The 12,242-nt window shown below is 42.1% G+C and overlaps 1 long non-coding RNA gene across 1 annotated transcript; it reads left to right on the plus strand.

Moving 5' to 3' along the window:
• The first annotated feature begins 542 nt into the window (after positions 1-542).
• On the plus strand, positions 543-10,946 carry LOC310702199. Its single transcript, XR_014523349.1, has 2 exons — positions 543-3,137; positions 10,900-10,946. It is a non-coding gene; the product is annotated as an uncharacterized lncRNA (long non-coding RNA).
• The last annotated feature ends 1,296 nt before the right edge of the window (positions 10,947-12,242 follow it).

Here is a 12,242-nt window from a genome sequence, read left to right on the forward strand (position 1 = left end):
GGAATCGCCTTCCGATTTTGTTGTTGTTGTCTGATAAGGTTGCTTTTCAAGTTAGCCGCTGAGTGGTTTGGGAGTTTATGCTTTCAATGTGCAATGTTTTAGTATGTTTTTATGTCTATTGGAAGCCGCCCAGGGTGGCTGGTGCAATCCGGTCGGATGGGCAGGGCACAAATAATAAAATTATTATTATTGAATTATTCCAATAAAGGTCCTAGTCGTGATTGGTGTAGCTTAATTATGCATGTGGCCAAAAGATAAAACGGAAGACTCCACTCGCATTATAAAATGATTTGGTTAACGTAAATAGTTGCCTGGAATAAGAACTTATTTGGATTTTCATTCAGTAATATTGCCTAAACATCTTCTGGGTTAGGGTGGGGTATTTTATTATATGTGGGTGTACAATACTGTTATATGTAATAATTTGATACAAAATATGTAATAATCTAATACAAAATAAAACATCCTAGACCTTAAGGCTCCTCCAGACAATCTATTTATTTATATCTGCTGACAGCTCAGTCATTAGAGCTTTGTGCAGATTCGATCCCTGTTTGGGACAGCTGCATATTCATTCCTATATTTCAGGGGATTGGACTGGGTGATCCTCAGTGTCACTTCCAACACTACAACTCTGTTACTCTATGAATAGTCTTTTTTTATAAATATTTTTTATTAGATTTTCCATAAAAAAAACATTTTTACAAAATTATACATCCATTTTTAACTTAAACCCTTTTTTCCAGAACTTCCCTCAGCTTGTCTGATAATTTTCCGTTTATTTTTTTTATCCTCGTCTCACATTTCCCAATATTATATTGCACTCAAATACTCTTAATCACATCATATTTTTTAAACAATATTTCTAACAGTAATTTCACAGAGCTTCTTGGAAGCCAACGAACGTTATTTGCTCATCACAGAAATTTTTGATATACTCTGTAAATTTCTTCCAGTCCTCGGAGAATCTCTGGCCACGTTGGTTCCTAATTCTCCCCGTCAATCTGTCCATTTCTGCGTATTCCATCAGTTTCATCCTCCATTCTTCTTTCGTGGGCATCTCTTCCTGTTTCCATTTCTGTGCCAGCAAAATTCTGGCTGCTGTTACTGCATACAGAACTAATTTCACATCTTATTACTCTGTGAATATTCATCCCAATTCAACAAATCAAATTCCATATGTGGGTTAGATTATATCCAGTCTGTATTGATCCAATTTGCTTACGCTTCCATTCTACCACATCCTGTCTTGCTCGTCTGTCTTCCCACACGGCCATTAATTTCACTGGGTTTACTCTTGAGTAGGACTGGCACTGGCCACAACCTCAAGGCTCAGTTTTTGCCCTGTGCTCTGTCCAGGGCTGGGGTGAAATGTTGCAGCTACACTGTTGATGTGGACAGAATATTGCCAGCACAAAACCCAATGTTCGGAAGTTTTCCCTGGGTGCCCATACGCTGCCAGGGCAGGTTCAGGCTCCTTGTATTAATTTCCCAGGCCCTAAATAATTTGGGTTCAGGATACTTCAGGGCCCGCCTCACCAACAGGCATTTTAATTGAAGGCTGATCCTATAGCTCTAACCGACCTTTGTGGTTTTTCATGTAGAATCTTTGTAAACCTCTTAAGAGACTATTGTAGTTAAATGGTATATAAATTGTATAACTGAATAATAAAATAAAAACCACTTCCCTAACTGCAAAAAATCAAGACATTCCTTTTGAAAGTGCCTGAAGCTATTTCAGTTGTCCAAACTTAAATTTCCTGGTATTTCCATCCCTCCTGCAAGCAACTGACTGACTGGCGGCACTCTGACTCTCTTAACTACACACACACAAAATCATTTTGCTAAGTTTTTCTAAGGTTTACCGTAATTTATGTTGCTTTTTTGCTTTCGCCTAACAATGTCACGATAGTACTGCGTGTTTTTTTCGACAATCCTGCTTTTCATATTTGGTGTATATCCTGCATCTAGTAGCTCAATAAAGAATTGAGCCTCTCTAAATCTAGTCCCTGTTTTTATATTCCATGTATATCCTGCATAGGGAAGTTTTCAATGTTTAATGTCTATTATTATTATTATTATTATTATTATTATTATTATTATTTAAATACGCTGGAAGCCGCCCAGAATGGCTGGGGCAACACAATCAGATGGGCAGGGTACTGCTACTAATACTAAGGCTTTGTTCAAATGATACAGCAGTGAATTCCTCAAAATAAGAGGTGGGGGGGAATTTTGGCTCCAAGGAAACTTGCTGGGTAACTTTGCCAGGTAGGTAGAGCATCTTGCCTCATAGCTTATCCTCAAAACAACCCTGGAAGGTGGGGCAGGCTGAGACATAGCGACTGGTCCAAGGTCACGCAGCAAAGTTTTGTGGCTCATTGGGGATTTCAACTTGGGTCTCTCATCTTAGTCAAATCATGACACCACATTGGGGCAGGGGAAGAGGAAGGGGGGTCTGAGGAAAGAGTAGAGCCACATACTTAAACAGTACGGCCTGGGATCCTTTCGACTGTCAGTTTTGAGGTCAAAACATGGGGCTTATGCAGGGAACAAGGGATGCTGCCTTATAACCCATGGGTAGGCAAACCAAGGCCCAGGGGCCGGATCCAGCCCAATCACCTTCTAAATCTGGCCCGTGGACGGACTGGAAATCAGCATGTTTTTATTTGAAGGGACAGTCCCTTATTCCAGCGCCATGTTCCGCTGCTGTCCCTTATTGAGTGGATGTCCCTTAAATTTCAAAGGAAGCAGCTCCTCTCCCTCCCTCCCTGCTGGCCAGGGAGGAGGGAGGCTCCAACTGTGCTGCTTGGCTGTGTTGCTCACCCAATAAGAAGTCTAAGAACGACTGGGGGGTGGAGCTTGCATGCCTTGTGTGTGGCTAGTTAATGCAAGCTGAGGGGGTTTTTGAATGCTGGACGCCATTTTGCTGCACATGCTGCTGCAAACTTTGCAGTGCAAGTCCAGGCCGGTGAGCCATCTTAAGTTGAGGCTGCATAGGCCTTGTGGTGCATGTGATTCAGATTCTATTCAGTTGAACCTCTGGTTACAAAGTTGGTTGGACAGTGTTCTCGAAGCCACCAGCATGAGTTTGACCAGACTGCAGGAGGACAGGAAGACTGGAGTGCCTGGAACAGGTGAGGCTGCAGGTCCCTTCTTTTGACTGCTGGTCCCTTATTTTCAAATCTGTAAGTTGACAGCTATGGTTTTTACATGAGTAGAATGTGTGCTTTTATTTAAAATGCATCTCTGGGTGGTTTGTGGGGCCTGCCTGGTGTTTTTACCTGAGTAGAATGTGTGCTTTTAATAATAAATTAATAATAATGATTTTTTATTTATACCCCGCCCTTCCCAGTTCAAAAACCGGGCTCAGGGCGGCTAACAACAAATTTAAAACACTTAATTGATGCAACAAAAAACAGCATAAAATACAGTATAAAACATGAATAACAATAAATACAGAATTTAGAAATCAATTTAGGGGGGGGGGGAAACCATCCAATAAACATTTAGCTGGCTAAATTAGTCCTATTTGGGCCAGCGTGGAGACCAGGGGAGTATTAGCTGTGGGATCCCAGAGCGGGTAATCTTCATAAAAAGGGGAGGGGGAGGGGAGGAAGAGGAATAAAAGATCAGGCTAAGTTCAAGTTGAAAGCCAGGTGGAATAGCTGTCTTACAGGCCCTGCGGAAGGAAGTTAAATCTTGTAGGGCCCGGACTTCCGGTTCCGGCCGCGGACGGTGAGGAAGCGCGGAAAGCCACGCTAAGGGCTTTTCGAATATCTCGGAGATAAGGGGGTGTCGCAAGGGCACTGCGCCCCTCAAAAAGCGAAAGCCCAGGGGGGGAACCCCTGGGGGAAGGTTTCCCAGCGGCGCGGAGCGGCGTTTACATCCGTGGGTCCTCCCCTCTTTGGCAGAGAGGAGAGACAGGGCGGAGCCGCAGGCGCACAACAGGGAATTACCGTCTCCGAGCTACGATGCCTCAAGCTTCCACCGAAAAAGGCGACGAGCCTCAAGAGGTTTAAAAACGGATTCCCCATCGTTATTGGACTTAAAATAACAGTGAAAAGAAGGAGCATAGATGGGTGAGTCCGAGCAGTAACTGTTTTTATATATGGTCACCACCCGACGGAGAGCGAAAAGAGTGCAGACTCAGAGAACCGCAGTTAGTAAGAGAGCAGAATATTGCATAACGACTGAACTGTGTATGCTCAGAAGGAGGAGGGTTATTCTTTTCTTTACTGGCTAAACTAAATGAACGAACCGGACTTCCATTTATAGGAGGTTCAAAGACTGTTTGCCTAAGCAACGTACACCTCCGTTGGGAGTTTGGCGTGGACTCATGAATGGACCTATATTTGGACGCTTATTTGGACGCCTAGTTTGGAATATTGCCTAAGTTTGGTTTTTCTCTGTGATGCTTTATGGATTTTTTATTGGCGAATTAGTGGGCACACACAGCAGCAAGCAGTAAGTGTTAATGGAACAAATCTAAGAGAGCAGGAGAAGCACAAAGAGGGAGGAGACAAACCTAATACGGTCACCCCCTGAAGAGACTTACTATTGAAAGTTGGAAATGATTATTGACTAAGGACTGCATCTGCTTTTCTTTTTTATGTACTTAAGATATATGGGTCTTTCTTGGGCCGATGCAAGAGTGCTGTGTTATTGATGCAAAGGAAGTTAAAGATGGATAATTACTTGTAATAGACGTAACAACTCCCCCCCCCCACTCCCCAGTGACTTAGTTTAATTGTTACCCATGGCTTTTTGTATACCTGTGTACACCTCCTCTCTTGGTTAATCCCTGCCCTTCCCCCCCACTCCCCCCCCCACTTAGTTAACTCAGTGGCTGTTCGGCTCTCTGCACTGTTATTGTTACATCCCTTTACCAACCTTCCTGACTGACCTCTCTTTTACCTATCTCGTAAAGTTTACATAAATTACCCATTTGCCTCCCCCCACCCCTTTGTCTCCCTATGCTTGTCTTTTGGATAATTCCCCCGATTTTTTGGTATTTTGAAGACATGGGGCTTGGTTAAGCTCTGGGTACTCCGTGTGGGAACCGGTTGGGATTTTGATGGTATCTTTTTGTGTAACCAAACAGACTATCTGGGATAGTAGTACAGAGGGGAACAAGGAGATTGTGAGCCCTTAAAGGGAGAGAATTAGCACTGAAAAGGTCAACAAATAATAAGGTACAAAAATGCAGGGGAAGAATGGGAAAAGGGGAGGGGGAACACCAGGGGAAAGGAAAATTTCTAGACAGGAAGAAATCAAAGACTTGGATTTTCTGTGGCTAAAAATTAAGGAGGAACTTAAGCAGAACGAAAATAATATAGAAAATAAATTAGAGGAAATGCAAGATAGAATAGACAAAAGAATAGAGGGAGCTATAGGAGAGCTCGGAAAGAAAGTTCAAGAGTTATCAGTTAAAGCAAAGACATTTGAGGAATCTAACAAAAAAATGCAAAAAGACATGAGAGAACAGAAAAGGGAGACAGAGAAAATGAAGGAGGAGTTGCGAGAGCTGAACAAATCACAGGAGCAGATATGGGACAACATAGCGATGGCTGAAATGCGACAAAGACAAATGCACTTAAAATTTAGAGGCATAGAGGAAGAAACGAAAGAGAACATTAAAGAAAAAATAATTACTGAATTAGCAAATTGGTTAGAGACTAAAGAAGAGGTCGCGTATACAATAGAAAACGCCTTTAGGATTAAAACGAGAAATTACCAGAACAGAACTAGGAAACCCATAGGGGACTGCCTAGTAATGTTTAACTCAATAGGAATGAGAAACTTGATACTTAAAACAAGTTACCATAAAAAACTCATAATAGGCGGTAGACCAATAATTGTCCTGAAAGAGATCCCGGTCAGGTTATTGCGTAAGAGAGAAGGGTACAGACACATAATAGGTGTTCTGAGAAGGAACAACATTCAATATAGATGGGAATTCCCTGAGGGAATCGCCTTCTTTTTCAAGGATAAGAGATTTAAACTGACCAGCTCATTAGAGGTAGAGAAGTTCCTGAGAAGATACGAGAAGGAGCTCACTAAAAACGAGAGTGGAATATTAGGAAGAAAGGATGTGAGGGAGGGGAGGGAGGGGGAGGGGGGGTGAAGCCACAGAGAGGGGAGGAGGAAGGAGAAAGAGAGGAGGACGAGGGGGGAAGCGTAGCGGAAGGGGAAGAAACAGGGGAAGAATCAGAGGAAGAGGAAGAAGCAAAGAATTAATAATCGGACACAAACGCTACGTTTTATCTAAACAATGTCTCTAACTTTTTTAACATGGAATGTTAACGGTCTAAATGAGAAATCCAAAAGAAATAAAATAGTGAAAGTTTTGAAAAATAAAAAATGTGATGTGGTGTGCTGCCAAGAGACACATGTGGCCAAAAAACATAAACATATACTGACCAATAAAAAGCTGGGAAAGGGGTTTATTAACTCAGAGGTGAATAAAAAGAGAGGGGTGGTCATCTATGCCAAAGAAAAACTGGAACCCAAAGTAATATGCAAAGATGAGGAGGGGAGGATCCTAGGGATCCAAATTACCCACCAAGGGGAAAGATTTAATGTAGTATCGATATATGCCCCTAATACAAACAAAACCGAGTTCTTTAGTAAATTGGAACAAGTATTATTGGAATTAGAAAATTATAAACTAATTTTATTAGGGGATCTGAATGGAGTCCCGGAACCCAATATTGATAGAAGTGAAAAAAATAGGAAAGGGAAACAGGGGAAACTCCCAAAAACTTTCGATGATCTCCAAGAGAATTTAGATCTAATAGATATCTGGAGATACAAAAACCCTACAGAGAAACAGTTCACCCATTTCTCTGGAGTACACCAGAGCTGGGGTAGAATAGACCAGATCTGGGTCTCCAGGGAACTTTCGCTGAGAGCGGGGAGATGTACAATAGAACCCAGAACGCTATCGGATCACAATTCAATCTTTTTGGAAATAAAGGGTACCCCATCAGGCCCGTATAGATGGAGAATGAACGATTACTTACTGGATCAGGATGAGATTACCGATAAGGCAAAGAATGTCTTGAAAGATTATTTTGATCATAACTTACATAAAGAAACTAAAATTAATGTGGTATGGGATGCCAGTAAGGCAGTCCTAAGAGGTTTTCTGATTCAACAGAACAAATATAGGAAGAACTTGAGAGAAGCAAAGAAGGAAGAGGTAACTAAACAACTAAAAGAAGTAGAGGACAAACTAATAACAAACCCTGGGGATGAGAGGTATATTCAAAACTATAAATTATTACAAACCCAATACTCAACACTGCTGAATCAGGAAATAGAATGGGGAATAAGGACGATGAAACAAAGATACTTTGAATCAGCAAATAAAACTGGTAAGTTGTTAGCGTGGCAGTTGAGGAAAAAACAAAAGCAAAAGGTGATTAATAAAATTAAATTCGAAGACCAAATAATAGAAGATCCCAGCGAGATTAAGGGAAACTTCCTTCAATATTACGAAAATCTGTATAAAAAGAAAGAGGCAGAAGATACAAATGAGATAGGAATGTATTTGGAAAGGAACGGGAAAGAAGATTTAATAGATGAGGAAAAGATAATGTTAAACGAACCAGTAACTATGGAGGAGGTTAGAGACGCAATTAAGAAAATGAAACCCGGAAAAGCCCCTGGTCCAGATGGCCTTTCTCAAAAATACTACAAATCTCTAGAGGAACATCTGGTCCCAGTACTCTGTAGTGTAATTAATAATATCCTCCAAGGAGGGGAAATGCCTGATTTGTGGAGAGAGGCACATATCACATTAATACCCAAAGCAGACTCCGATACACTTAACATATCAAACTATAGACCAATATCATTGCTTAATAATGACTACAAGATTTTCGCAGGAATAATGGCTAACAGACTTAAGAAATATTTGAGTAGAGTAATTCATAAAGACCAAGCCGGATTCCTGCCGGGCAGGCAAATAAAGGAGAATGTGAGACATGTAGTCAACATAATCGAATATCTGGATCTCAGGATTGATATCCCTGCCGCCCTAATCTTTATAGACGCCAAAAAGGCCTTCGACAATGTGTCCTGGGAATTCCTTACTAAATGTATGGAGAGGGTAGGAATAAGAGGGCCATTCCTAGAAGGCATTAGAGCAATTTATTCAAACCAAAGAGCGAAACTTATCATCAACGGTAATTTAACAAACTCATTTAAGATCACAAAAGGTACAAGGCAGGGGTGTCCCTTATCACCCCTGTTATTCATCATGGTCCTGGAGGTATTACTGAACAAGATTAGAGGAACTTCGGAAATAAGAGGGATTAAGATAGGTAAAAAAGAATATAAAGTTAAGGCTTATGCCGACGATCTTGTAATATCAATAGAAGAACCCCTAGAGAGGATAAACGCAGTCATTGATGTAATGGAGGAATTTGGGAGACTATCGGGGTTTAAACTGAATAAAATAAAAACAAAAATGTTGGTAAAGAACTTAGACGAACAAACAAAAAATAAAATTGAATTAGATTCTGGGATAAAGACATCAAAAAAGGTTCAGTATCTGGGTATTTGGCTCTCAACGAAAAATATAAATTTGGTGGAGGATAATTACAATAGAACGTGGAGCGAATGCAAAAGAGATCTAGACTGCTGGAGCAGATTACACCTCTCATGGGAGGGGAGAATGGCTGCCATCAAGATGAACATCCTCCCCAAAATGATATTCCTGTTCCAAAACATCCCGGTAATCAGGGGTACAACTATGTTTAAGAACTGGCAGAGGACCCTTTCCAGATTTATTTGGCAGGGTAAAAGGGCCAGAATCAAGTACAAGTTACTCACTGATAAAAGAGATAGAGGTGGATTTGCGCTCCCGAATTTACAACTTTACTATGAGGCCTCGTGTTTATGTTGGGTGAAGGAATGGATAGTGCTGGACAACACCGACTTACTAGACTTGGAAGGTTTTAATGTTAGGTTTGGATGGCATGCCTACCTATGGCAAGGCAAGGGAGGTGTGCACAAAAGTTTCTCCAATCACATCATAAGAGGAGCGTTATTGGAAGTGTGGAACAGGTGTAAGAATCTGGTAGAAAAAAATACCCCTTTATGGCTGTCACCCATAGATATTCTAGTAATTAAAAAAGTGAATATGGAAGGTAGAAGATGGACCTATGCGGAACTCTTGAAAAGATCTGAGAAAGGATGGGAAATTAGACCCTACGAAGAGTTAAAAGATAAACTAATGGGGTGGATACAATACCACCAAATTCACTCTTTATGGAATGAACACAAAAAAGTTGGTATGAGTAAAAATAAATCCCAATTCCAGTTAGAAATAATAGAAGGGAAGTCTAAGCTCCTAACTAAAATGTATAACCAACTACTAGACTGGGATACTATGGATGAGGAAGTCAAAGAAGTTATGATAAAGTGGGCCATAGATATAGGACATCCTTTAGAATATGAAAAATGGAAAAAACTATGGACCAAAGACATGAAATTTTCAGCATGTGTCGGCCTCCGAGAGAACATGGAGAAGATGATGTATCGCTGGCACATCACCCCAACAAAATTAGCTAAAATGTATAAAACCGGAGATAAGACCTGTTGGAAGTGTAAAAAGAAAGAGGGAGACTTCTTCCATATGTGGTGGTCCTGTGGTGTAGTAAAGAAGTTCTGGGGCTCCGTCTATGATGAACTAAAAAAGATGCTAAAGTATACCTTTCCAAAAAAGCCCGAAGCATTCCTTTTAGGAATGGCGGGTAGTGAGATTAGCAAGGACGACCAAACCCTATTCCAGTATGCAACAGCAGCCGCTAGGGTACTGTTAGCGCAGAAATGGAAAAACCCCAGTATTCCAACAATCACGGATTGGCGAACTAAACTAATTGAATACATTGACTTAGCAATAATGACGCAGAAAATTAGGCATCAGGAAAACACTAAATTTATTAAGGACTGGAACAAATTTTTTTCATACATGGAGACGACATTAGGAAGCACCAAAGTCACAGTAGGTATAATTTAAAAATTGCGAGGTAAAACACGATAGTTAGTAAAGGACACTGCTGTAAATACTGCTGAGATAGAGGTCTCGTCGTGGTGGTGGGAAGTCAAAGAACGGAAACATTGTATACTGATTCTTGAATTATTTTATTACCTTTGTTTTTTTGTGCTTTGTTTTATTATTAATAATGTATATGTCTTTTTAGATGTTGGATTATAATAAAAACTTTTTTAAATCTGAAAAAAAAAAAAATCTTGTAGGGCCCTGGTCTCATGGAACAGAGCATTCCACCAGGTCGGAGCCATCACTGAGAAGGCCCTGGCCCTGGTGGAGGATAATCTGACTTCCTTAGGGCCCATGACCTCTAAACTATGATTATTCATTATTCATGGACCTTAAGGCCCTCTGCGGGGCATACCAGGAGAGGCAGTCCCATAAACATTTATTTAAAATGCATCTCTGGGTTATTTGTGGGGCATAGGAATTCGTTCATTCCCCCCCCCCCCCCAAAAAAAATATATAGTCCAGCCCCCCACAAGGTCTGAGGGACAGTGGAACGGCCTCCTGCTGAAAAAGTTTGCTGACCCCTGTTATAACTACATCAGGCCATTGGTCCATGCAGCTCAGTATTATTTTCCCACATCTGCCTTTTCCAACGTGGTGCCCACGGGTGCCAGGGCACCCGCAATGTCCTAGCAGTTGTTGGGAAACCTCGTTATTTCCCTCGCAAAGCTCCGATGACCAGAGGGCTTTAACAAACAATCTCCCTTCCCGGGGAATTATGGGAATGGGGGGGGGGGTGTCTCCTGACAACTCTCTGCAGGTGGTGCTTGTATGTTTTCTGAAGAGGGGGATTGTTTTAAACCCACTATATAATTTATTCTATCCAGTTTGGAAACGCTTGAAAAAAACACCACACAACGTGAACTCTATGTTGCATGGCGTGACTTCCATCTGAGAGCGAACGAGAAGCAGCGATGGACTGGCGTTAACAGAACTAGCACGCTACTTTGCTGAAAGACCCCGGACATCCTAATATTGCAGATGCAAGCAGTGGACCCATGGCCTCTCCAACTCTATCCTGAGTGAAATCCACCAGGCCCCATTGTTTCAGGCCTAGTGACACCCTGCTCCCTGCATTTCCTATGGCTGCCAAAGAGCTCTTGCCATCAGAAAGTTCTTTATAATGTTTATTTGGAATCTCCTTTTTTGCAATTTGAATCCATTGGCTCAGGTCCTACCATCCAGAGCAGGAGAAAACTGTTGGAAAAAAGCAGCAATGCAAAAGCCAGCTGCAGGTGGCTGGAAAGCAAAACAGGATGTTGTGGTCTGGAACTGTACTGTTGGGAAAAAGGGGGAGTCTATTCTCTGTACTGAGCACCGGATGTTAGCTCAGAGTGTCATCTGACCTGTACTGGAAGTACAGGGGTGGAGCTGTGACTCTTCTGTTGGAGTCTGGAGGGTGCAGTCACGTTTCTATGTACTGCTGAAACGACAGGAATAAAAGACATGTAAATAGACTCCTGTCTGTCCCTTTTCCCCTCCCTGGGGGAATGCAGGGAGGGAGAAGGAGGGTGTGTGTTCTTCTCACGTCTGACGAGGAGGATCGCTGATTTACGACCTTGCCTGCCGGGAGACGCAGAAGGGAAGGTCAACAAGTATCTCACTCGGTTTGCCCGGGGGAGGCCAGTTACCTCTGACTGAGAGCTGAGATACTGACAAAAACAAGCTTGCTCCCTCTTCCGAGAGACAGCCCTTGAGATATTTGAAGGTGGCTGTCGCATATCCTCTCTGCCGCCTCTTTTCCAGGCTAGTCATACCCAGATCCTTCAACCGTTCCTCATCAGGCTCAGTTTCCAGACCCTTGATCATCTTGGTTGCCCTCCTCTGTATACATTCAAGCTTGTTGATATCTGAAGGAAGGTGAAGACAGGTGACCCCACCTAGGTCCGAAGTCACCCCCCCCCCAACCAGGCCTCAAAACTGTTCAAAATTCCCTTTGTCTTCTAAAAACCCACAGCTACAGCTTTTCGGTGGATTCTCACAAGATGTTGGTACATAGGCAAAATGTTACTTTTAAAGGCTAATGAATAGGCTCTGTCATTGCCAAGAATACTCAGGCCTGAGAAACGAATTTTATCTCATTCGGTTGCAACATCTTGGACATGCTGAACCACCAAGGCTCCTTGACCCACCCCCTCGGCTTCTCCTGCCCCCTTTCCTGGGAAGGGTG

This window comes from Podarcis liolepis, assembly GCF_965112155.1.
Source record: "Podarcis liolepis genome assembly, chromosome: 2".
Lineage (NCBI taxonomy): Eukaryota > Metazoa > Chordata > Lepidosauria > Squamata > Lacertidae > Podarcis > Podarcis liolepis.